The 25,355-nt window shown below is 41.2% G+C and overlaps 1 protein-coding gene and 1 long non-coding RNA gene across 2 annotated transcripts in view; one reads left to right on the top strand and one right to left on the bottom strand.

The window, feature by feature from the left end:
- The window catches only part of nos1apa (nitric oxide synthase 1 (neuronal) adaptor protein a), a gene marked incomplete at both ends in the record, with an annotated part of 147,292 nt that overhangs the window by 98,786 nt on the left and 23,151 nt on the right, over window positions 1-25,355 (bottom strand). The gene's annotated exons all lie outside the window — the stretch shown is intronic.
- On the top strand, window positions 3,047-4,305 carry LOC310925565. Its single transcript, XR_014592803.1, has 3 exons — window positions 3,047-3,251; window positions 3,818-3,923; window positions 4,006-4,305. It is a non-coding gene; the product is annotated as an uncharacterized lncRNA (long non-coding RNA).

Below are 25,355 nucleotides of genomic sequence, written 5' to 3'. Positions count from 1 at the left end.
CCAAGAACCCTTGAAAAACAAACGGTTCGAGGTAGAACCTCAGCCCTTGTAGAAGAACACTTTTGGAACCCTTATTTCTAATAGTGTACAGCTGTATCCTCCACATGACTGTTGCGAGGGGCACTGTGCTAATCTCATGGTACAGCCTGGACAGGTCGCCAGTCCATCACAAGGCTACATATAGAGATTTGACAGATTAAACGATTATGAAAATAATCAGTCAATCCTGTCATATTTCCAGTGAGTGTCCAGAAAAACCAATGTCCACTGGGACTTGTATAGACATTACTATCTACTACTACTATAAAAAAAAAAAACTGTCGGCGTCAGTCCATAGCTTTTGCATTTCAGATTACACAGGGAAAAATGCTCAAGAGCAGTTTTGTGAACATTTCTGACATACCTGCGCTCTGCAGAGCAACGCTAATCTGCTCAATGCAGTAAGAAGCATGTACAGACACACAATGACGACACAGGAGGCAAAAAAAAAAACCAGCAACCCTATGAGACAACCAATTACACAGAGGAACCGACAAGGTGGTCTCGCCTGGAATTAAATCACAGTGTGGGCTGAGCTTCCACTGGCTCACTGTCATGATAAAAGCCCCTTCAGAAGACACTGTAAAGGATTATCAGCACTAACAGCTCTAATTGGCAGTTTAATGAAGTCGCCCACAAAGAATCTGACAGGCATTAAAGGCAGACGTCCTGTTTGTACACAGCAAATACACCCGAGGGTAGAATATCAGCTTAGAGAGGAGGCTGACAAGAGGATCATTAACAAACAGAGTTCACTTCCATTAAGTCACTCAAGCTGGATGATGTACAACCTCCCATATACTTTCACGATTTAACAATTAACAGTGGTTGTCCATGTTTTACATGGTCAATTAGAGATGGATTAAAGGATTGTTCCTGCTTTCGAGGGTTAGTTAGGAGTTTTTGTGAAACCATTTTTTTAAACAAAGGACTCCCTATCTTACAGATTAATCTTGATAAGCTATTGTATATCCAGCATGGTTTCCTTCAGATACAGATACATCTGTATCTGTCCTCCCTTGCATTTCCTAGTTCAGTGTGGAACAAGACTGAGGGGCGGGATAATGGAGCAGAAACATCTATACTCGCTTGTGCTGGCATGGGCCAGCTCATTATTTGCCATTAGGGTCATTTAGAAGTGACACTGGTTATTATTTAGCCTTGACCACAGGTCTGAAAATATGAAAATGCACATTATATATAACTTGCTTGAGTTTTGCAGTATCAGCTGCGCTTATTCATAGATGATGCACTGTTGCTAAGCAAGACAGCGGTGCCTTCAGGGTTGCAGGTTAATGTAAAGCTTCCTTCACAGTGGAATGTGTGAACATATCCAGCACATGGGTGGAGCCAATTTGGTTGTTCCATGCATGAATTGTGACATCACACCCCCAAGTGAAAATAACACGGTTTGTTTGCCGATCGCAACCACAGTTAATAAAAAACATTTTTGCCTGGAAGTAATTTCCAGCTTAACACATTCCTAGTAAAAAAAAAAACATTTAAAACCTGGAAGTAAATGGGATTTTTTTCCCCCAGTGAGAACGGGGTATATGGCACTTCAGATGAAAGCCTTCACGATGTGATTATACACCCAGAATCAGAGGCCAAAGCATACACTTAATGTCTCTCTAAGCTCACAATTGCGATTAAAAAAAAAGTATCCCCTTCCTTCCCATAATCCACATCTGATGAATTTGATAGCATCTGGCCACAGAGGTCAATATTTCTGATCTGTCTATTAAAACTCCTCTTGAAGGCTGTACAGTAATAAAGACCGAGTACCACAGCATATCTGCTCCCTGCGGAGTCAAGGAAATGGCTTTTTTATTGTCTTGTACCGACACTACTTCCCCGATTGCGCTTAACAGACAGACAGACAGACACGCGCGTACGTCTACAGAAAGAAATACAAATTGCTGCCACATAATCGTGTTATCAGGCAGCTATATACACAAAGAGGTAGAACAAGGAAATTTCATGGAAAATTGTCAACACACTTGACAGTCATTTCTCTGGACTTCACCTACGGTGTAGTAATAATTAACACCAGCAGAGGGCGCACGACATCCGAAGCACAAGAAGTCAAAGTGCCTGAACGAGTCACCTCTGAGCTGCACTTGTGCCGAGGTATTGTGCCCACGGTTCGGGGCAGATAGTCTACAGCTACGATGCTAACCCATGTCGGCCGCTAGTTTTAAAAAATCCATGTCATCAGAGGTGATGGTTTATTAGGCTCATGCGACTATGTCCAATGTCCAATGTTTTATGCTTTTTTTTTTTATCAACACAACAGTTGGTAATTTTCCCTTACGATATCTTATCACACTGTGGTGCCCGTTATACGAAGCATGAACAGCATGAGCTTGGCTTCATCAACACAGAACAGTAGGAGGAGGAACCATTTGATAGCTGTGGTGAGCTATGGCCAGAGGCTCCATGTTTAACCATCTTATCAGCTCTGCCGCTGGTTTCCACGCACCGGAAGTAGAGAGGAGTGCTCCAGGCTAGAGAGAGTGCAATTTAGTTTTGACAAAATAAAGTGTAATGAGAAATGAGTGATTTCATTATCAAATAATCATGACATTTTTTTCCCCCCATCATTCCTCAGAGCCTCAAAACATTCTACATGACCAACAATCTAAGCACTGCTTTTGTAGAGGTTTACCTCTAAACACATGTTTTGTCATTTGTCATCAAATGATGCAACACTTAAAACAGTTGCTTTAATGGCGCTTTTCCACCGGTCCGACTTTAAACGGCACTACACTACACGACACGGTTTAGCGAGTGTTTCCACTAGCGTAGTACCTGGAACTCGGCACTATTTTTAGTACCTGCGGTGGTGAGGTTCCATTCGTGGTGCCGGTACTATGCGCAGGTACTATGCGCTGATTGGTCAAAACTGCCGGTAACTGATTGGCCAGAAGTGTCGTCACTGGGTGCGTCATGAGCGCGACATAAAATACAGGATGCAGGAGTCTATTTTACCATTTTTCGAAAAATAGTAGCGCGCAAATACTTCGACATGGCGACTCTGCATAAGAACACTCCATGGTCCAACGACGAGGTCCAGACTGTCCTGTGTTTAATCGGAGACGACAAAATACAGAGAGCTGGACGGAGCCGCCCGTAACGAGCAGGTCTTGCCGGGAGTCGATGTCCGCTCACGGCGTAACACAGCAACTCCAATAACTCTGCACACGCCAACGGTAAGTTTTTTATTTTCAGCCTAAGAGCAACGTTTAACTACTGCTGAGAATAAACTCGCTTAAACAAGACATTATAAAAGTAACATCATGTGTGTCGGTAATCTCTGTCCGTCTGTTTACACGAGACAACGTAGTTGGCTAGCTAGTTAGCAATGTCGCTATTAGGTGCTCAACCTACAACAAAACATTACGTAAACCTGTAAAAGAAACCAGATTTGTACAAGTCATGAATTAGACTTACTACCGTGTAACGTTTTGTCTTTGCGTGTTAAAACAGACTAGACCAGAATATACAGTATGGGTTCTATATTTACATTATAGACAGAGAATGAGCATCGGATATTATATGTCTATATTACACTTTTGCAAAAAGACAGTATATTGCACATGGGATGAGGAGCCTGGTTATATGTTGTCTACTGAGAGCTAACAGCTGCAGGGAGGAATAAAGGATAATAATAATAATGATAAAGCTCCTTCATTTAGGGTGTTTCAGTCTGTGGCTGAATATATATATATTGTTATGCGTGTAATTACAGCGTATGTATACACTTCTTTTGTTCAAGAATCCCATTCCATATGTGAGGAGTGTTCATCCACCCCAGCAGAGCCATCAGCTGCTTCGTTATCGGGGGCACCAACTTCGCCACAGACCACAGATCTGTGCAACTGGTAAGAAATAATAAACATGATTTACAGCATTTGTGTATTTCCTTAATGGTTTGATTAATAACCCCTTTTCTCTTCTCTATAGTGTTATGTAGGGAAGAGAAAAAGAAGCACACAGCTGTCCTCGCAGAGCTTCAGGTGGAAGATGTTCAGTAGCAGGAGTGGAACCGGACACAACGTAACCGCCACATCACGAGAGTGCTGCGTTCAACCACGCATTCCTTTGAGTGATTGGGCAGCTTGTCCAGGCAATAGGTGGCAGGAGCATGCGACCTATTTCCTCCCTCCTGTCCTAGGACTCCACCACCTATGTACAGTTTATTTGATTTGCTGTGCAATTTAACTTTGGTTTGCTGTGTTTTTTTGTTTGAATAAACAACAATGTGACTTATGTGATTACGTCATGCGTATTTCTTTTCTTTTAATTGTGGCAGCCTTTACAAACAAAACGTATACAGACAAAAGGAGACATCTCTGCAGAAAGTACAAACTTTTATTTGTAATTCAGTGAAAAACAGTACAATAATAAAGCATTTTACAAATTCACAACAAGTGACACATCAGGCCCTCACCTACATCTCTGCCATCCTCTACACCCTGTGCCACTGCCACCACAGGTTCAACCACTGTAGCTGCTGTGTGTGCATCTCATTCAGTGTCATAGGTCTCACCATGATTTTCACACAGGTTATGCAGAGCACAGCAGGTCATCACCACCATGGATTTCACCAGCTGGACATCAGTCATTCCTTTTCAGGAGTGACAGAACCATCTGAAACACACAGGCAGCATGCTTACGTTAATACCAGAATACCAAAAATAGAGATTGCTTTCGGTCATTACTACGCTGTACAATTGTACAGTACTATGTAGAAGTCTGAGGCCACCATTAGATTGTTGCTATAATGACAATAGAGGATCATTATTTCTATTTCACCATACTGGAACACAATCAGAATATATGTATGCAGTTTTTTGTTGTTTTAAAAAAAACATCCTCTACAGGTGTCCAGTATTTAGTGTGATCTACCCTTACACTTGAACAATAACACAACTCTGTTAATACTGGAGTGGAACCTTAATTAATGTTTCTGGTTCAAGACATGCATGAGTATTACATACTCAAAAAAACAACATCGTTTCTGCACAGTACTGTATATGAGCTAGTTAGCGATAGCAACTATATTAGCTTACCCTCACTCGTCGTCTCGTAACATCTCATCTTCAGTTTCATGATGTATGACTTCCCAAACTTCTCTGTACTCCTCCACAGTATTTCTTCTTGCCGCCTGTAGCTTTTTCTGGCGATCTTCTCTTCTGTGTGTGAACAAATGCCACAGACCGAGCAACAGAACGAGTCCACGTCCGTCATTGTTTATATGCGTGTGTGTCTCGCGTATAAGACGTCATAGCAGTTTCGCGCAGCCGGGTTGCAGCCGTGTTGTGATAACCACGCCCACGTTGAGAAGGTACGTTCTCTGTAGTGGAAACACTACTGTTTTAAAGGGCCCATCTTTCCTGTTATGGTTTAGTCTCACTTCTTTATCATCCTCAAAACACACTGACAGATGTACTATAAACCTTCAAAGAGTTTTAAGGTTAGAGTTTGCAGAGTGTGATTCCCTTCCAGAGAATTTAGTCTACTAATGTCTTTGTTTCTACATCTTTTTTCAGTTTTTCAAGTTGTTAAATTCCCATTCCATGATCATTTAAGTGACTACAATCTGATAGGAGCCCATGTGTCTGAAATAAAATGAGCTGATTGATTAATTGACTTGACAACCTGTCATCCACTCTCACACCAACAGGCAAATGAGGTGTCTTTGTTTTTTGATAAATGACTTTATTATTTCCCCGATTCAAGGCAGTTTCACCTCGTACATCTGGGGAAGTCAATGCATTTGCAAAAGTTTGTGGAAGAGTTTGAGACATTCTTTTTATGACAGACGTCAGACTTTATCACTTTATTGACCATTTTTAAATGAAACATTAATCACAAAGCAAACAGAATCACACATGATTGATAAAAAATGGAGTTGAAAATGGCCAAATTGCGTTAACCTACTCCGATCTACAGCAGAGGGTATTTAATTTGTTTTCTTCAAGGGGCCAAATGACATCAAACATGATGAACAACACACATCCGGTGATTTCAACTGGATTTCAAAGAATGGATAAAACCCTTTATTTCATGGAAAAGCAGGTAACAATGGAGACTGATTGAAAAATCTCATTAACAAAAATATCATTGTGAAGTGGATTTGATCTTACATTTCTTCAAATACAGTTGAAAGAACTCAAACAATGATCCTATTACCTTTCCCCTAGTGTAAAACCCAACACTCTAAATACTTCCTTGCGATTCAACCACTCTGTCATGTCTTGCTTTTATTAGTTTATTCAACCAATGTTTCTCTTCACGCCAATTTCTGCGAGCGCTCGCTCCATCTACATTCCACCACGGTGCCCGACTCGATATCCAGATAAGTAAAGCAATCAGAGGAATTCTCGGTCTCATCTCCCACGTAACGCACCCTGCACTCCAAGCAAATGCCCCTACTCTTTGTTTTTCTCAAAAGTCAGTGGCCAACATTGAATTTCCTTTTCAGCAACTGCTGGAAAAAATCAAATTAATTTAGAGGGGGAGGTGGTTACAAGGCTCTTCGAAATAGGGTGCAGGAAAACAGTAGAGGCTGCTTTTTGTTGTTTTTGTCTGGAACTCATTAATGACGTTCCTGGATACGTTGGAGGTGTGATGACGATAGAAGCATCTAATTGCCTCTGTCAGACCGTGTACAGGCAAAAGACAAAGACACAGAATAGTGCTTTCTGCGTCGACAAAGTAAAGACCACTTAGAGCTTGATGAACCATGAGGCTGAGATGGGAACAGATCAGCAGGTATAAAACTGGTTGCATGCTGCATGTGGTGACGAGGTATAAGGTAACTAATTTTAGATATGGAACAGAGAATATTGCATTAGCAAAAGTGATTCTTCATGATCTCCTCCATTAGAGGAGAGGCCAGCTCCATAGAGAACGCTTACATAAGACAAATCATACAATACAGGGGAGCAAAATTGGCGACTGGCCATTACAATAAAGTAAAATTACACACTTTCTTCAACTGAAAAGCAGATTCTTATGTGATTCACTTCAGCATGTCTGCAGAATAACACTATGTGAAATCCTTTGTACCCCAAAAGGAAACATCAAATAATCCATACAGGAACTTCCATTAGTAAAGGGCATTGTACATTTCCTCCATTAATGGTTCTCCTGATAAAAACAGGCCATGATTAAGGGAACGATGTCGAAGCACCTCTTTGTAAATTAAAAATTCCTTTAGTGCAGCGATAGTATTATTCAGCTGCTCCACAGAGAGTGGAGTAATCTAATGTTTAGTCATTCCAAAGGGTTTTTGGGGGTTTGAACCATTTCTCATTGTGACTCGCTCGATCACAGGGATTGAAATACCCTTCCCTCATCTGGTCTAGTGATTGGGGCTTTTCCATTATACAGTTCTAGCACTACTCGGCTTTACTCCACTTGGTATTTTGGGGTTTTTCCATTAGGGATAGCACCTGGCACCTGGACGTCAACAGACTCCTGGCCACTGATTGGTCAGAGAGTGTCTTCACTGGAAGAGTCATGAGCGCGACATCCGACACAAGAAGAAGAGTTTTACAGTAGAGCATACACGGCTTGTTTGTGTGCTATGACGACCCCGGTCCACATTGAGGAGGTACTAAGAAGTAATGGAAAGCGATGTGACTGTGGTTCTTTTGCCGTAATATAAAAACTGACTTGTACAAAGTTGCCCAAAGAAGACTAGACTAAGATCATTACCTCTTAGAGCTAAGATTCTATACAAAGTAAACAAGCTCTACACAAACCGAGCCGAGTAGAGCCAAGTAGTGCTAGAACTGTATAATGGAAAAGTGCCATCAGTCAACCTCCAGTGCAATCTGTATGTTTACCATCCCTTTCAACCTTTTGTACTACTGCAATGGATCCAAAATGGCCACATTTGGTCAAATCTAAAGGTTAAAGATGGTAATTGAGCAGGGAGCTTTTTGTGCTATGAGGTGACTGAAGGGAAAATAAAATAACAGGTTTTCAGTCTGAGTAGCTGCCACAGGTTGACAATGGCAGCCGTGTCCGACTTGGTCTCATGCACACTCAGCAGACCACGGAAAAAGGCAGCAGAGAAAAACGGGAGCCAAGGCTGAGTGGCAGCTTGCATTGCTCCCTATATTAGTCTCAGCTTCAGGGAGCAAAGTGAGAGTAACTGAAAAGACCCAGGTACCTCAGGCTGCCAGAGCCGAATCAGCACATCAACACATGACTAATTGGTGCTGTGGCCACTGACTATTTACTTGTGTTGAGGCCAATCAACAGGATTTCACTCCCATTTGTATTTGCTTGTATTCGTTGAACGATGGGTGGTTTGCACATGTGGGTACCAGCAGACCTCACGTGGTATAAAGCAAACGTCCAACTCTGTCTGCATTGTCTCTAAAATATGACAGCACCACAAAGTGGACTGCAGGCTTTTAGCCAGCAGGGCTTCGAATTTGACTTTTTTTACTTGTAAAAAAGTCCCATCCCTACTGGAAAGTCTATTAGCGCAAAAGCGAAACTTGGCTGCAGCACAGCGCTGATTATGAAATCCCCGCGACACTCTCTTCTCTCTCTTTGAGCAGTTAACTAAACAGATAAGCTCATCTGATGCATCTGTTATTCCCTTAATTATAGCGCTAAAGCGTCTTCTAAAGAAAGAATGAGACTACGGAGTAAAAACAATGAAAAGTGCGCTCTTGAGAATATGTCAACGGTTTACTAAGATCTACTCGGACCCCCTGTATTTCATCGCGACTGCACTCGATCCTCGTCAAAGAGATCATTATGTATGTCTCATGAATGTGGGGATGAAACTGCGCACAAATTATATATTACATCCATACAAAGGGTCCGCTTACAGTGGCGCACAATGAAGGAGAGAGAAGAGCAGAGTCAGCAGGGGCGGTGCGCAGAAAAAAAGGCCCGCACCAAAGTCATCATTCACATTTTAAATATGTTGAAATTATTTTGTCAAAAGACATTTTACCTTGGTCTCTACTGTGACTGTTATCATTTTTATACAAACACACGAAAAGCAGAAGCTTTTCACATCTAAGTAGCTCAATTCAAAACATGACAACAATTCACCAGACATTTTAGACAGAATTAATTTTCGCATCATATAAATTAGCTGTATTCAGAAGTCCATTAGCACAGAAGCTAAACACAAAAATGACTGTGTACACAATTTTTGCACATTCACGACTGGTAAACCCTGAGCGTCCTTTCTTATCCGTCTCCTTCTGAGTGCCAGTTTATGGGCAGCTATTAGACACATCCATTCACAGCACTTCCACTCCGTCAGCAAGCACTCTGACTAACAGCTGGAGTTAGACTGGGCCTCGCTCGCTTTGCTTTAATGCCCCACGTATTCATGCAAGCGCGCGCTCACACAGGTAGAGCGGAGCTCAGACAGCTCTCTTGAACTTATGCGTAGTATAAAGCAGGGCAGACTCGCTCAGTGATAAAGGCCAGGCGAAGCTACTGTAATTGGAGTGCCTTTCAAAGCGGAAGCTTCCCCTGGAAGAATAGTATCAAAGCTAACAGCAGTCGCAGGATTTCTCTTTGCCAGGCTCATGCAGCCAATCGCTCTGCTCTCTGCCACACAACTACAGCTGCTCTCGACACTGAAGTCCTTTTTCTTTCTTTCCAGTATCTTGGGCATCGGTTGAAGTTTGTCAGCGTAAGCAAATAGTCAAATAAAGTTTGTCATTTACAGCTAAGAGGAACAACATGCCCTCAGCAGAAATGGATTTTGGCCACCACCTCGGAGTAGTAACTATTATTGAGACAAATGTAACACTTTAAATTGCATTCATTGTAGTTATTTTATTTACACCAAACCGGTGTCACTGTTTTTACCCATGTCAAATCCTGTCGACAGCGATTTCTCATTACCAAAACGCCTCAACCGTTTGTGATATCGAGAAAATTAAAAAATTATGGACTGCCGATTTGTCCAGAGTGTGAGCCCTCCTTTCGCTCTATGTCAGCTGAGATTGGCACGGCACCCTCATGTGGAGGATAAAGCTGTAAAAGACGGATGGATGGATTCCAGAAAGCAGAGAAATAGCGTCGTCAAGATTCACCAGCGCAGATATCAAAAGTGAAAGTTATCTTGGAAAAAGAAGCAGAAAGGGACATTTTTTTTTACAAAACTACAGCCATGAAATCAATATAATGTATATATGCAGGAAGCCTCATTATCTCGATGGTCATAGGAGGGTTAAAGTGAAGTTTGGAGATAGTGAACTTGAAATAAACCTGTTTAATGACACTGGGGAAGAAAGAGGAATATGAACGGTCAGGATCCAGCAACGAATCCGAAAGCAGACCTCCTGCAGTTCCTCACTGCGTTGGAAAGGCCTCTGAAACGACATCCGTGTGCAAATTTGCGCAATCTTCAACTCCAAATAAAAGCAAATATCTTAAGCTCACCACTATTTAGATATCTAAAGATGTCTAAAGATATCCAAACTGTCCAGTAGCCGCTGACCAAGCAGCCACTTAGTTCGCTTATGCCTTCGGCCAAAAGGGTTCTTACTAGTGATGTCTTCTTAATATGCTATTGGTTCTGTTTAAAGGAAAACAACTGTTTTCTGGGGTTTTTTTTCACTTTTTATTGATAAATGAAGATGGTCCACTTAAAAAAAAAAAAGAGGGGGGCACTTTAAGGCTTATAAACCTGGAGAAAATGAAATAGAGGCTTTAAGTTTTCATTGGGAGGGATTTTAAATCAATGTGAAAGCACACTAAGCCAAACTCCTGGCTCAGCCTGGTCAGTTTACTGCAAGGAATATTAATTCACACCATGACTTTAAAGAATAATGACAGCTTTTCTATACTATAACAGATATTGGTTACTTATCTTATAACCAGTTGAAGCCTTCACTGTAGCAGAGGCACACATGACATAACTACTAATATATGGTGTTTCAGGAAAAGGCCAACTTTCCCGAAGAGCTGCTGAGGACGTCATGAAATGCACGAAATTGCAGCATTTTTATGCTGTTAAACCTATTCCTTTGTTGATCCCAGCTCCAAGGAGACAAGGTAGCATTGCTTCAGCCATCAGAAAGGATCCATTAAACAGCATTACAAGCAGAGGTGCAGTGTTAGGTCTGCAAATTCAAGGACTTCTAACGTCACAAGGACCTTGTTTACTTTGTATAGAATCTTAGCTCTAAGAGGTAATGATCTTAGTCTAGTCTTCTTTGGGCAACTTTGTAGAAGTCAGCTTTTATATTACGGCAAAAGAACAAGTCTGGTTAAAGCATGACATTGAAGTCAAGCTTTCACGATCCTCAAAAAAGATTTCTACCCAGGAATAGTCAGTAAGAACATGTGCAACTTCAGCTCTTTCAAGACTGAACCAGAATAGTCTGACTTAAGTTGGACAACAGTTGGGTTTTCTTTAGTGTCACGTAAACATCTTAGTCCGAAAAATGTAACTAATCTTAGTCAGACTAACATACCTAGATCATTGGGTCTGATCACGCCTGCATGTATACATTTAAACGGACTGGAGTGGGACTTTGCTTTACCATCGAAGGACCCACTTTTGAAGACTTTGGAGCCGAAGGAACTGAAGTAAAAGGTCTACAAGAAACTGACTCAATAGCACTAACCTACAGAGAGAGAGAACATATTAACTTTTCTGCATAAGGATGTTTATATAGCTTAGGAATAAAAACTGCCCAACAAACTTTATTCAAGCTGTGCTGCAAATGTGAGAAATACACTACATTTACCTTTCAAAGACTCTATAAAATGGAACTGTGCGGCATTTATGTTGTGTACAATCACTCACCTAACAGCAACGTAGCAATTATGTTTGCTGTTAGATGTTAATAGTTTTACACCACTGACTTCAGTAGCTGTAATAGTTCCGGTGCCTTAAAGTGTCTCTTTGAGTTTGTGGGTAGATTCACAGTGATTTCGCAGCTGCGGGGCTTCTTTCTGAAGAATGCTGCCAACTCACTTTTTCCTCTCTTTGGCATTTTATTTGAAGTGGGTCCAGAAGTCAACCTGTTCCTTTGTCATTTTGTTCTTTTCCCCTTCACTGTATATTATCTGATCTACGACAGCTGTAGCTGTGCAAGAGCACAGGTCCAGACAACCAGGATCATCAGAGTAATTGTGTGACTGTGTTGCTGCACTGCACCGCAAGAGTCTTCAAGAGTTCAGGAAGGCTCAGTGGTAGAGAGGGGTGTCTTTCAACCAGAAGGTTGTGGGTTCAATCCCCACCTCTGCATGCCTATGTGTCTTAACTTAACCAAGTTTGAGTGCTCATCCAGGACTAGAAAAGATACTCATAGTAACAAGAATACAGATGATAAACAAGCTTTATAAATAAAGCAGGTTAACCATTTTAATAATATGAAAAATAACTTACAAACTAAACTGTCACTAATTCCTTCAGGCTGCATAAACAGACTGGCAGCTACATCTGTTGTTTTTGCATGATCAGAGTCTCAAATGTTTTTTTTTTTTTCTCCTCCTACAGTTCTGCAAGATTGCGGATAAAAATTGAAAATCTTGTGAGTCATTAGGAAAACAGCATCTCATTCTATTAATACTGTCTCAGCATGATTTCACGCTTTCACATCACCGCATTGCGCCCCCCCCCCCCCCACACACACAACTTTTCTTCACTGTAGACATATCAGAACACTTTGCTGAGAGTTTTGTCATCGTTTTCATTTACACTGCGATTGCCTCTCATCATCTGTGTCGACCTACACCTCACCCCCCTCCCCTCTCTCCCTTCTATATTACCTCTCATAAATTACACCTTTTCTATCCTCCTTCAGTTCCAGCTGTTACCCGTCGGCATCTTAGCGGGGCAGCCGTGGCAATGCACACCGCCGTGCTGTGCCTTTGCCGTTATCACCCTCATTATTACTACTACTACTACTGCCGACACTGTGGATGTACAAATTGCGGGGCCTCTCTCCATGTATTTTCTGATCCTATTCCTGTGATTTGCATAATATGAAGAATGGTGTTGATGCCGAGGAAGGACAAGCTGGCGCAGTTTCATGCTCGACTGAGGAATGATCAGCAGATGTGAGGCTCAGTAATTGAAAAAAATTGGAAACACGGTCGCTGCAAAGGTGGGAATGTGTGTGTGTGTGTGTGTGTGCAAGAAAGAGCGAGAGAGAGTCTTGTTTGCTCCAGGGACATTCTTACTACCAGCACTCTCACTTGTGTTTGCTCTGGATGACCTACAGAAGTTCTCTCTTTCCCCTTCCAGCTTCATGCTTCACCATCTCCCAGGGTGATATTATTGGCAGCAAGAACCAAAGGGAGCGGTTGTGCTTGCACTAAACAAGGTATACCAGTTCCCGAGTTTCCAATCTTGGTGATAACATTGGAGCATTTAGGTCCCAGGGTGCATGTATTTTCCCCCTCGTTAAATCTGGTATCTCTCACCGTCACCAATATTGCTTTTTTGTAAAAAAAATATATATATATAAAACGCTGCTGAAAGATCTCAGAAGACAGAATGTACACAATTTAGAGCTCAGTGGTCTCATATCCCCTCCTCGGAGGGGCCAATGATTTATCACATGATTCATAGTAGACTAGGATAACGAGAGGATATGCTTGGCACGCTGGTCTATATGCAGCCCCACACTAAGGAGACTTGACGGTGCCAAAATCCGATCCTACTCGCGCTTGAGTAATAAATTCAACGCAGAATCAACAGTGTCCACTTCTATTTATAACGGCTGGTGACCAAATAGGTGCTGTTCTACGCGTTAGGGCGGTCAGCAAGTGTGAAGTTTAATCGGCATTCAATCGCAGGTCAAATGACTCCGCAATGCAATCAGCATCTGTGGGAACCGAAGCTGCAGGTGAACATGCTAATTTCTTCTTTGTCTGCTCTAATTGTGCCAAAGTTGTGCCATTTCCTGGTCAGTATAGTGTCTAATGTTAATGTTTGTTACCCTACTCTTAAGGATAAAAACCTTAAGTGTACACATTTCATTTTCAATTATGCAGGAAATACTGAATTGTGTCTTCCCAAATCCCAGTCTGAGAAGATGTGATTCATTTGCTCAATCCTGATATAATTCCATTTGGTTCACGGTCAATGTGAAGAGAATGTTTTTTTTATCTTTCTTCCTGCTCCAGTTTCTCTCTTCATGGATATCTGTGCACTGCTGCTACTTCGAGGTCACCCAACACCCAGCAGGTGTCACCATGTATTATTGGTCCAGTTGGGTAAGAATAGAAGGGCTACTATCACTCACAATACTGTGCTCCAGAGTTTGTCTGCAGGTATCTGACAGTCAATAAGAAAACCCAACGACCAAAAGTAAGAAAGGGACAGTGTAATAAAACCTTTTCAACAAGATGGTACTAAACTCACTGCAGGTCAGACCAGCTTGCTTATTCTTTTTAGATGCAATATCAATCACTGGGCATATAAAAGTCTAATCAGTGAGCCTGACATTAGGGAAAATACCATTAAATGCCTCAACTAAAAGATTTGTTCCCGTGATAAAGGCATAACAAGCAACTGCACCTTTGATTAATTCTGCGTGAAACAACTTCCACAACCCCGGAGGGTTCCAGAACTTAATAACGTCCAAGCAACGGACCACGACTTTGTCGACGTTGTTCAGCTTGAACATGCCATTTGATGAAATACAGTTTGTAAGTGTGTTACGAGATGAAAAGGGAAGCGATAATAAATAATGAGGTGCCGAATGTTCATTGTCAAAGTCCGAGAATGAAAACGAGTGATAAATGTAAGACAGAAAAAACGTGGAATGTCCATGATATGGATACATTATTAAAATCTAGTATCTGCTTGGCATCGCAGACACTGACCTCTTTATTCCTGTATGCTTTCAGCTGGCTGTGTATCCACATAAAGTCATTTTCTTTTTAGCTCAGCCATGTGGAAAAGGGACAAAGTGCTTTCTTGACATATGGGATATCTTGTTTGTGGAGCAAAGCTCCTCAGATGTTGTTTCAGAAGCCTTTCCAACGCAGCGAGGGACTGCAGGAGGTCTGCTTCCGGATTTGTTGCTGGATCCTGACAGTTCATGTTCCTCTTTTTTCCCCATTTTTGGCATGTTTTTCCTTAACATTTAACCGCATCTACCTCTACCTTTCCATACCATCTCCTTTAAAACAATTTCAAACGTAGACAGGACTTTTGACATTATGGATAAATTTCACTATAATACTCAGATGAAGACACTACTTTAACATTGATGACGTAAACTACGCTCTATATTTGACTTTATCTCGATCGTTGGCTGTCATATCCGGAGGCGCACCCTCCTGCTGTGTAAATCCTGACAAACTCTGTTATTATCTCACACTGTGAAGAACATTGCAATAACTCTATTATGAAGAGCAAATTGTTTCTGATTCGACTGCCCGGCTTGTCCTGATGAGGCTTGTTCTGATGGATAGACGAGGGCTGAGCGAAAGTTTTGGCTCAGAAACGGGGAGGGTGGAGAGTCCCATTAGCTGCGAAACAAGTTTGTCATGAGATAACGGTACGGTTCAAAACAAAATGAGCTTGAAGCAGAGTGACAGTTAAGGAGCCGCGAGTAATAAATCGGTGTTAATGAGAGTCCAAGTGGTTTTCAATCTGCCTGCCAAGGAATTAATTTCTCTCATGCATGAAAGTGAAGGATATTATTGAGAGCCAGAGGTAAATTTATACAGATCCTGAATTGGTGATATTCCATTATTCAGTTCTAACACAACTCGGCTCTATTGGACTGGTTTGGTGGGGTCATCATAGCACAGCTGTGCTAGACCTCCATGATGTCAAACACAAACACTACTACAAATGACGCAAAGCAGTACTTTATGTGTACTGAATCATTAGAATCAGTTCAAAAAGATTGGTTCGGTCCTTCCTGTATGGCTGGCAGTCTGTTGACGTCGCAGCAAAACATCAATATTTAAAACTAGACACCCGAACTGACCTACCGGCATTTTGTTATGAAATATTAATTTCAATTTTATGTGTTTCTGCTTTTTATAATTCATCCATATTGAATTGTGTGAGTGGTACCATCTGGTACATGTCCATTTTCACACCAAACGGTCACTGTACCAACTCTACTGAAATTAGATGTAAGGTAGCTGGACAATCACGTAATAGAAAACAAGAACAAATTTGAATTAATAACTGATAAGCCCTATTTCCAGCTCTTTTTTGCTCAAATTGCATTGTACCCATTTCCAGTGCAATTCGTCATGCTTATCTATGACGAGTCAGGGACCAGAATCAATTTCTTTCAGCATGACACATTTAATGAAAATTTCTCCTGAGGACACTGCACTGATGAAAGATGAAACCTCAGACACAGGAACCCAGTGTTGTCCTTACTGTACGTACTGACCGTTGGCTCCTTGGCCGCTGTCCACACAGTGCATCTACAATTCACCTTTTAAATGAGCCAAGCTTGATGTACACCCAGGAATGAAGTGTACTGTGATTACATTACACAGATACCACTTTAAGTCCTAACAGGCCAATGCCTTATTTTATTTACTCAAATTTGCTTTGTCAAGGTCTTAAAACACAGTAACACATATTCCGTTACGAACACTCAGAGGAGTCCGGTTAAGCAGCTCATACAGTATATACACAATATTCTACTGCTGGCCATTAAGTGGTTATTCATTTATGGGATATGGGTTTCATTCAAGGTAACTACAATAACATTGTGATTTAACAGAGGAGAATATTCCCCACTGAGATTCCTGTTTTTTCAGACTCTCAACCACAGGAGCAAAGTGCTACGGCAACTCTTCGGCGCCTCCAATTGTTAACGCTCACAAGATCAGACAGTCGACTCACTTCCATTTCTGTTCTACAGTTGGCCTGAGCCTATGGGCACAGTTGACATTCTTTATTCTAATGTAATCAGCAATGCAAATAAGGTCACATCTTAAAGTCTTACCCTTGGTGTGATAACCTTCGGGGACAAAACAGATTTTTGAATAATAAAAAAAGAAAGAAAAAGAGTTTAATTTAAAAACCTCTTGATTCTTTCAGCGTCACTGATGATATCTTCTTTAATTAGTGTGATCAGAAGCTGTATCAAGTCATCAGGGAAGCGGGAGGAGCGCAAATGATACATATTAAGAGCATTTGTCTCGTTTCTCCTCTCTCGCATCTATACGTGATTTATGGTATAATGACAGAGGAGAGAACGTTTGGAGGACAAAATGAGAAAGAGAATCTAGGGAAAGGAGAAAATTAGACAATACGTTAATTAAGTGGGACTTGGGAGTAAAAACGAGATTGAGGTGGAGCAAACGGAAGCAGCCAAGGGATTTTTTTTTCCTACCTTATAGAGCACTTACAAGCCACTTAACTGAGCTGGCACTTTCTGATCAGTGTCTAAAATGAAAAAATGCTTTCAATCGGGGGGGGGTAGATGTTAGAGCTGTGGCCCCCGAGGCCCTGTGTCGTTTCCATCAGCACAACATAGGCTCGACAGACCAATCCTAATAGAGCGTGTTGTGCTCACGAGGCTGCTGGTATTGTGCTTTTGTTAAGCGACACATGACACTTGCCTGGGGAAAGGCATCGTATATACGATGCAGGTGGGACAAGGAGGTTTCACAGGAGGAAAATCAAGATAGGGCATTGTCTGAGATAAGACAATTCTTGACTTTTATATATACTAGCCTACAGGTTATTAATCATGCTTGAGGAAATACAAATACTGTGATGCAGGTTTCTACCCAAATACCCATTTTTAAACTCAATATGGCTTTCAGGCATCAGCAGAATAATATTCTTCGTTTTATATTCATGACAGTACTCATGCCACGAGTTGTGGAGACTTTTTCTTTTATTTCTTAAAGTGAAAAACAATGCCCTCAGCAGGCAGAAATTAGCTGTTGACTGCTAACTCTATGACGACTATGAGAACAGGATATAAAAGGTCAGAGACAAATAGAAGAGAACACCCAAACTTCACTTCCCTGGCTGGAGGAGTAAATCAATATTACTTCCCTTGTTACCCTGAGAACGGAGGAACACAACACTGACAGATTATATTTTTCTGCAAATACAACAGACTGATGAAAACATCACCGAGCTGAGTGGAGTTGGAGAAGTTTCTCGCCGTTGGCAACCAAGTAAAGTGAAATGACGATGATTATGGGATGTAGGGAAAATGTCCACTGATAATGTCCGTGAAAAGTTAAAAGTGCAGGATTTCTCTGTTTATTCATAAGAACAAAATGTATGAAGTCTATGTATTGGATGTGGATGGAGCGTCTCTTAGCGTAGCTTTTTCCACCATTACCCCGCTGTAAACTTCCTCCTCTTCGGCCAGGTAACTTCCACCCTCGTTCCCTTTAATTATTTGAGCAGCGCCGCCGTGAGGAGACATTACGTAACAAGGACTGGTGAGTAAAACTGTCGATATATATATATACGATATATCACCAAATCATTATCATCATCTTAAAAAAAACGATGATTTCTTTTTTCTTTTTTTTTATAAAAAAATAAATAATAATAATAATAATAATAAAAAATAAATAAATAAATAAATAAAATAAAAAAAAAGATGATTTCTAACAAACCTAGATGTACCAAAGTCAAGGCGACTCACATTCCCATGTGTGGAAATCGCTTGGAGAGCAAAAACAGCTTGCAAATTTGCAACCCCTCTGTCAACTCCAGAGCTTTCAGAACGGTTATTATTCCTACGTTCTTTGGAGGGAAGTTTTCTCTCTTGTCTCACAGCGGTTTGTAATTATTTTTGATCATTCTGACGGAAACACTCTGAAGTCTGTTATCACACGCACATTAGAAAATGTGCCGTTATTGCATGGGAATCGCATCAATTAGGGCTCCCTCTTGCATACGCGAAGCGCTTATTAGCTTCACCACAATATTCTAATCTACAATTTGTGTGAATTATTATAATAATAATGACATTGTGAAACCTTTTAGGAGCATGCAATTGAAGAGTATGTCTCACAATAATCAAGGCAATGAGTGGAAGACTTCAGCAAAATTCAGTAAAATGCTGAAGCAGAATGCCAACCCCACTAAGGCAGCATTAACAGTATTGTTATTTGATGGACTTAAGGCTGTCGTTACATAAGGCCACATTATACTTCTCCGACTGCGTAATGCGTTATCCGACTGTGTAACCACGGAGACACCTCAAGCCTTCATACTTCCACGTCGTGGTGATGGATACGTGCTGCAATTTCCCGCCAGATCAGTAGGGGTCGCAAGGTTGTTGTGCTTCTGGCTACAGTGAGCAATGGCGTCCAAGAGAGAAAGACTGTTGTTGAAAAGTAACGCAGTTTTAAGATTATTAGAGACGAGAAATTGGCCATTTAGAGTCTAAACATGTGCTGTGTGTGTTAAGATATGACGTATTTATAGTTTGGCAGCGATGTTGTCGGCGGTGATCAGCTCCGCCTCTGTGGACGCTTGGTGCGCACTTAAAAAAAAATATTTCGTGCAGTCGGAACCGACGCAGAGGCTCTTCGACAGGCTCTACGTCGACGCAGAGGACTCTGCGTAACCTACGCAGAGCACTTTACGCAGGAGTATAAATTGGGCTATACATTGATTGTGACTGAGCTCTATAGCAGCCATAATTACCCATTTTTATTAAGACATCATTCAGATTCTGAGGACAGGGTACAAGTTTTTAGTCCTACCTGAGTTTTTTTAGGGAAAGTTCCGATGTCCATATAGCAACACTGTGATGACAGAAAATATAACCATTTTGGAAAGTCAACACCCACTCCCAAATACATGAGTTGACACATGACTCCCGAGGGATGAGTCCAGCTTATGCCAATGAATGTCTTTTCCGTCTTTGCCTGTTGTCAGTGGCCAAGGGTTGCACAGGTGCGCTGCGGTGAATAGTTTTATGAATAAACCAGGCTGTCACGGCTCACTGCTTCAGGCAATTTATCATCATCGACGGGGGTTGGCATCCCTTCAGCCCATTAGTACACACAATCAATGGCTAAAGTTAAGTATGCTACAGCTAACACTATAATGTATGGCTGTTTAGATAGAGAACCACGAGCCATGCACGAACAAAGGAAGGGCTCCTGAAGGACTCAAATAGAGGGTGATTCAGAGTCAAACCATTGTTTCTGTAAGATTTACTCAAAGCCCTTTTCCTGTTTATGGGAGGGGTTGCAATTTAGGTCATACATTGTGTGGCACATCTGGACTTTACAGACAGTGGATTCATAAACTGGGCGATAATTAAATAAAATGTTCTTTAAAATCAGAATAACAACGGGTCAACCTTTATTGATATATTATGCACTGGGCAAAAATGTTTTTTTAGACACAGCACATAATTACGAATACATGTTTTTCGCTCATATGTGCAACCACCAATTCGTTTCATGGACAATTAATCTATCTGTTATCTTCTTGATTGGTCCACAAAATGTCAGAATATGTTGAAAGTCGATATTTCCCAAACTTCAAAATGATGATGATGATGAGTATCAGAGAGCTTTTTTTATGTATGAATAAGTTATTAAAATAGTTTTATAGATTAATCTTGGCAGTTCTATGTGAAATGATTCTCCGTTTGAAAAATATTTATCTTTGTCTTACTTTCACTGGCAAACATAAGCTTTACCTTTAACGTTTTATCATATTAAATATCATATCAAACAAACACAATGCCTGTAAGTAAAATAGCAATTTGATAGTTTCCCCAAGATGTTCAGGCCTACTTTGAAGTTCAGCAACAGGAATTTATACATGTATAAATAAATTCCTGTTTTTTAAGCCTTATCAAATTCCTTTGTTCATAATCCCTTGGAGTCTAAACCACATAATCAAGATATTATCCGGGGGTTATTGGCCACTACACTTCCCCCAAACCAGCCTCTGCTATTTCATGAGAACACTGAATATACAAATGTACTTTGTCAAACAATAACAGGAATGTGAAGGACACTAAACAGCAGTTTCTTTCTTCTGGGAAGACTCTGGTTAGGTGCACCAGTGCACTTCAAAGCTCTGTGATAGTAGTGCTCATGAATATTTCAGTAACAGGTTAGACTCCGAGGACTGTGCCACCCCTAGGAGATTCTAAAGAACACAATGCAACCAAATTAACAGTGATGCAAGTCGAGCTTAACACCGACTCATAATGTGCACGTTTTCTTCAAATAATAAGCAGGGAAACTTACACGTGAACGAAGCGGCGTTATAATTTATGTTCCGTTGCATGACCTTAAGCCGAGCTTATCTATGTACGACTGCTGGTGAACGATAGACTGCACAGCCATGACAAGAATTTGCATATGGTTGTTAATTCTGGTATTTATGATAATGTTAAAATGCGTAAAGGTCAATCACTGCTCTGTCCGTTTATACAGGGCTGACATTATTATTTGACCATAAATCTGTCTCTGCAATAATTCCAGGATTCACTCCAGAGGTTACAGAGGCATGGACAAGGACAGATGTCACATATGGGAAGCAGGAATGATAAACAGATGACCGACCCACGGAACATTATCATTCATTAGCGTAATAGGTTCCATCTACCCAAACTGCAATTAAGAAATGCCATCACTGCAACAAGTTCATCCAAATGAGACACTTGTTGTTGGTTGTTGACTTGTTTTTTGACCCTGCAAAGTTTGACAAATTAGAGATAGGATTTGTTTAATTTGCGCACACACGCACACACGCACACCAATTAGTACATGAAATTCAAGGACTTTTCATGGACTTTCCAGGTCCAATTCCCTAAAATTCAAGGACTGAATGTACTGACACAGCTTAAGATTGGTGGGCAACTCGATCTGGACAAGTGATTGTCCTTGGGATCTTGGTCAACGCCAGTTTTTGTAATTTTCTTTGGTGTGCCATTGTATATATCACATCAACGGCAGAGAGAGACAATGGACAGTGTCCTCAACACCGCTAGTAATTAGGACTCGACGTTTGGTTTATGTACATCAAGCAATGCATTCAAGCACTATCATAACCCATGTCTATTATGGGGCAAAAGCTTTCCAGGTCACATTTGAATCACTGCATGTTTTAAGAGTGTGGGAGGAAAATGTAGCAGCAGAGAAACAGAGCTGCCAAGATTTGAAATTAGCACAATCTCCGATCGACGTTAAACGTGTTGATCTGCATTCAAAATCTGTTATTACAGTATGTTGTGGGTCATACCTACTTCTCGGAAATGTTCAAATGAGCTCATTTTTCATGTCACACATTTCTTGCTGACAGTACCTGAGTAAAAAGTGCTGTCAGCATAAAACTATGAGCCATCCTTCACCTTCCTGAGCGAGCATACCAATTAATTTCTATGATCAAGCATATGCAAACAACATAAATGTGTCAATAACCCTGCTGTGCCAGCAGTTTTTAAGAGAATATCTCATTAGCTGTCCATTCCCACTCTGTAAAGTGTCAGTGTATCAAAGTCAGTCAGACTCGAGGCCTTTCCTTTCATCTATAGAGTTAAACTGTTATGACACTGGGAATCAGTCAACCTTTTTCACATGTTCCCAGCCTATAACTCTAACAGCACATTTAAAAAGGTTCCTTTTAGAAATGAAGTGGCTAAAAGGGGCTGTATGTGAGCACACAGTCTTTCCAGACAATTTCTGGAACTTCCCCTGCCAGCTGCTCCCTCAAATTTCCAGAAAGTGCATTCCTCATCGAAGTAACACTCCCAACACCTATGAGGATATGTGGGGACAGCAGACAACTACAGTTAGGAAAAAACACCTAGGAAGCCTCGGAGGTAGGGCAGAAGTAGTTGTCCACCAGTGGGTGACTCTGCTACTTGCAAATAGAACTACATTTAGCCTAATTCACATTAGATGTATGATTGACAAGAGTAAATCGTCTAAATTGGTAGATTGAGGTCTTGAATAGAATATGATGGCAATAAAGCATGGCACAAAAGAGTGGAAAACAGTGTGGCTGACAATTGGTATCGTCCCATAGGTGCCTGGTCGCAGCTGGTGTTTTGCAACTGGAAGGCTGTCCATTTTAAATGACATACAGTCGTCATTACCTTATAATTTGGTGCAAAACATTCTCATTCATGTACACATCTGTGTGAATAAGTGACATAGCTTATGGTTAAAGAAAATACTTTCCTTGCAAATCATAATTGGGAATGCAGTGTGGTAGAGTGGGAATGTACTGTAACTCTTTGGAGTCAAGGTTACATAGGAAGCCGATGTAATAATGAGTGTCCTGCTTCCTTCATCCACAAGCCAGGCACCATCCTTGTCCTGGATATTCCATACATTCTCCTAGGATTGTGAACGCCCCCCCCGACCCAGGTATTGTCCCACTGTATTCATCAAATACGGACGGCAATGGCTTTTCCACGTTACCACTGACCATTGACCATTAAATCAGCAAACAGGTAAATCACTCCCCCTATACAATTTGTTTGGTCAACATTAAATAATTGGCCACCCCCCATTAGTTAGCGCCCAGGTGCCAATATTATGTTTTATCTACAAGGCAATTAGGATTCTGCAAAGTGTGTGGAATTCTGTCAGGTAGCCACAAGGTGAACCCTATAAAGCGGTAATGCAAATTGAGTGCAGCTCTGACCCATTAATGAGGGGAAGACAAAAAAGGAAACAACCAACCAATAATAGCGGCTAACCAGCCTCCCTGTGTCCCAGAACAGCCAGTCAAGAGTTCACTCACAGATCTGTGGTATCTGGGGTCACCAACGGTGGCAGTTTTGTCTGATCTGAAATGTGCAGTGGCCTGAAGGTAATCCCTCTTTGGGACTAAGTGTCCAGAGTCTCTTGTGAGATGGAAAATGATGCCGGTCCCAGGCTCCATGAGGATCAGACCGCAATGACTAATAAGCTCATTTTTGCAGCTTGGCACCATGGGAAGTTTAAAGGCATGTTAGAGGATTTTAAATTAAATTAAAGATTCCAGAGGAAGTCTAAGGTGCAAATGTAGAGAACAAGAAAAATCCCCTATGAACATGGGGAAAAAAAAGTGACTGCATTGTTAGCTATGTGGCATGTGGCTTTACTATCTGTGACGCTGTCCGAGTTAATATTTTTAAATTGTGCACCCCTCCACTTCCTCAACAGTTTCCTGTCTTTCTTTCTTCAGTTGTTGCGTGGTGTTCCTTAAAATAGAGCAACCATTCACGAGGCACTGCAAAAAAAGACATGATCAATCACCATGGAAGTCCAATTCATAAAAAGGGTTAGTTGGGTTAGGGTTAGGGAAAAGAGATTATGACGTTCTTTAATGTTTTGTCCACAAACCAAAATCTGTTTTAATGACTTCTTTGTTATATGGAGCAAATGACCCAGAAAGTATTCACATTTGAGAAGCAACATTTTTTTTTATCAAAAAACCTGTTGTAATCCTTTATAAAGGACTCAACGGTTATCAAAAAGATTAATTTAGCAATTGAGTAATCTTTTCAAATTGTATTAAAAAACCCTCCTTTTCACACGTATAGGTGTCCAAAAAATTTATATATATTCTATTTTCAGCAGACCATTTTTTTTCTTTTTGGTTGAAGTGCTTTTTAATCACAAAAGGCTTCTATGTGTCATCTTGAAAGACATGGACCAACCATACAAGCTCATTCAAATAAGATACTTTTGTGTTGTGCGGCTAAGAAGCACACCACAGACTTAAGTGCCAGCTCTCAATTTCAGGTCTTTGTGCAATAAAATCTTACCGAGAGCAGCAGCGGCCGATCGAGAGTCTCTGAACGCAAGAATTTTCTTCTTGCTGAAAGTGTCTTTTATTTTGCAGTGCTCGTAGCCTGCTCACGGCTCCATTGACCAAACTGGGCTTCTCTGAGGACCCAGACCCCATTGTTCTCCCATTTCCCCTGCAGAAACACTGCTTCCTGAATCCAACACAGACTCCCACTACAGACACACAAACACTAACCTACACACACACACACACACACACACACACAGTAACCGGCTGGTCCACTATATTAACACTATCCCTGCATTTACCACAGAATGGAGCGATGAGTGGAAATGTTGACAGTGCAAACATCCTGAACATAAGAAAAACAAGCCTACCAGCTCCACCCAACACACACACACACACTACATACACATCCACTGGATCTCGTTATGTGTATAGTACACACCGCCATGTGCTGGTATTTGCGCAGTCTCCCATGCGAGAACAACATTGCGGCATGTTGTTTCACTCATGCTGCAAAAAGAGCACACAACATGGCTGCGTTCATCCCTATTGATTTATGGTAATGCTGTGGCATGTCGTGCTGGCTTACGTTCAATGCGGTTAGTTTTTTCCATCT

This window comes from Microchirus variegatus, assembly GCF_963457635.1.
Source record: "Microchirus variegatus genome assembly, chromosome: 4".
NCBI classification, from domain to species: Eukaryota; Metazoa; Chordata; class Actinopteri; order Pleuronectiformes; family Soleidae; genus Microchirus; species Microchirus variegatus.
The sequence above is the reverse complement of the archived record's forward strand: the minus strand, read 5'-3'. Positions and strand labels throughout refer to the sequence as shown.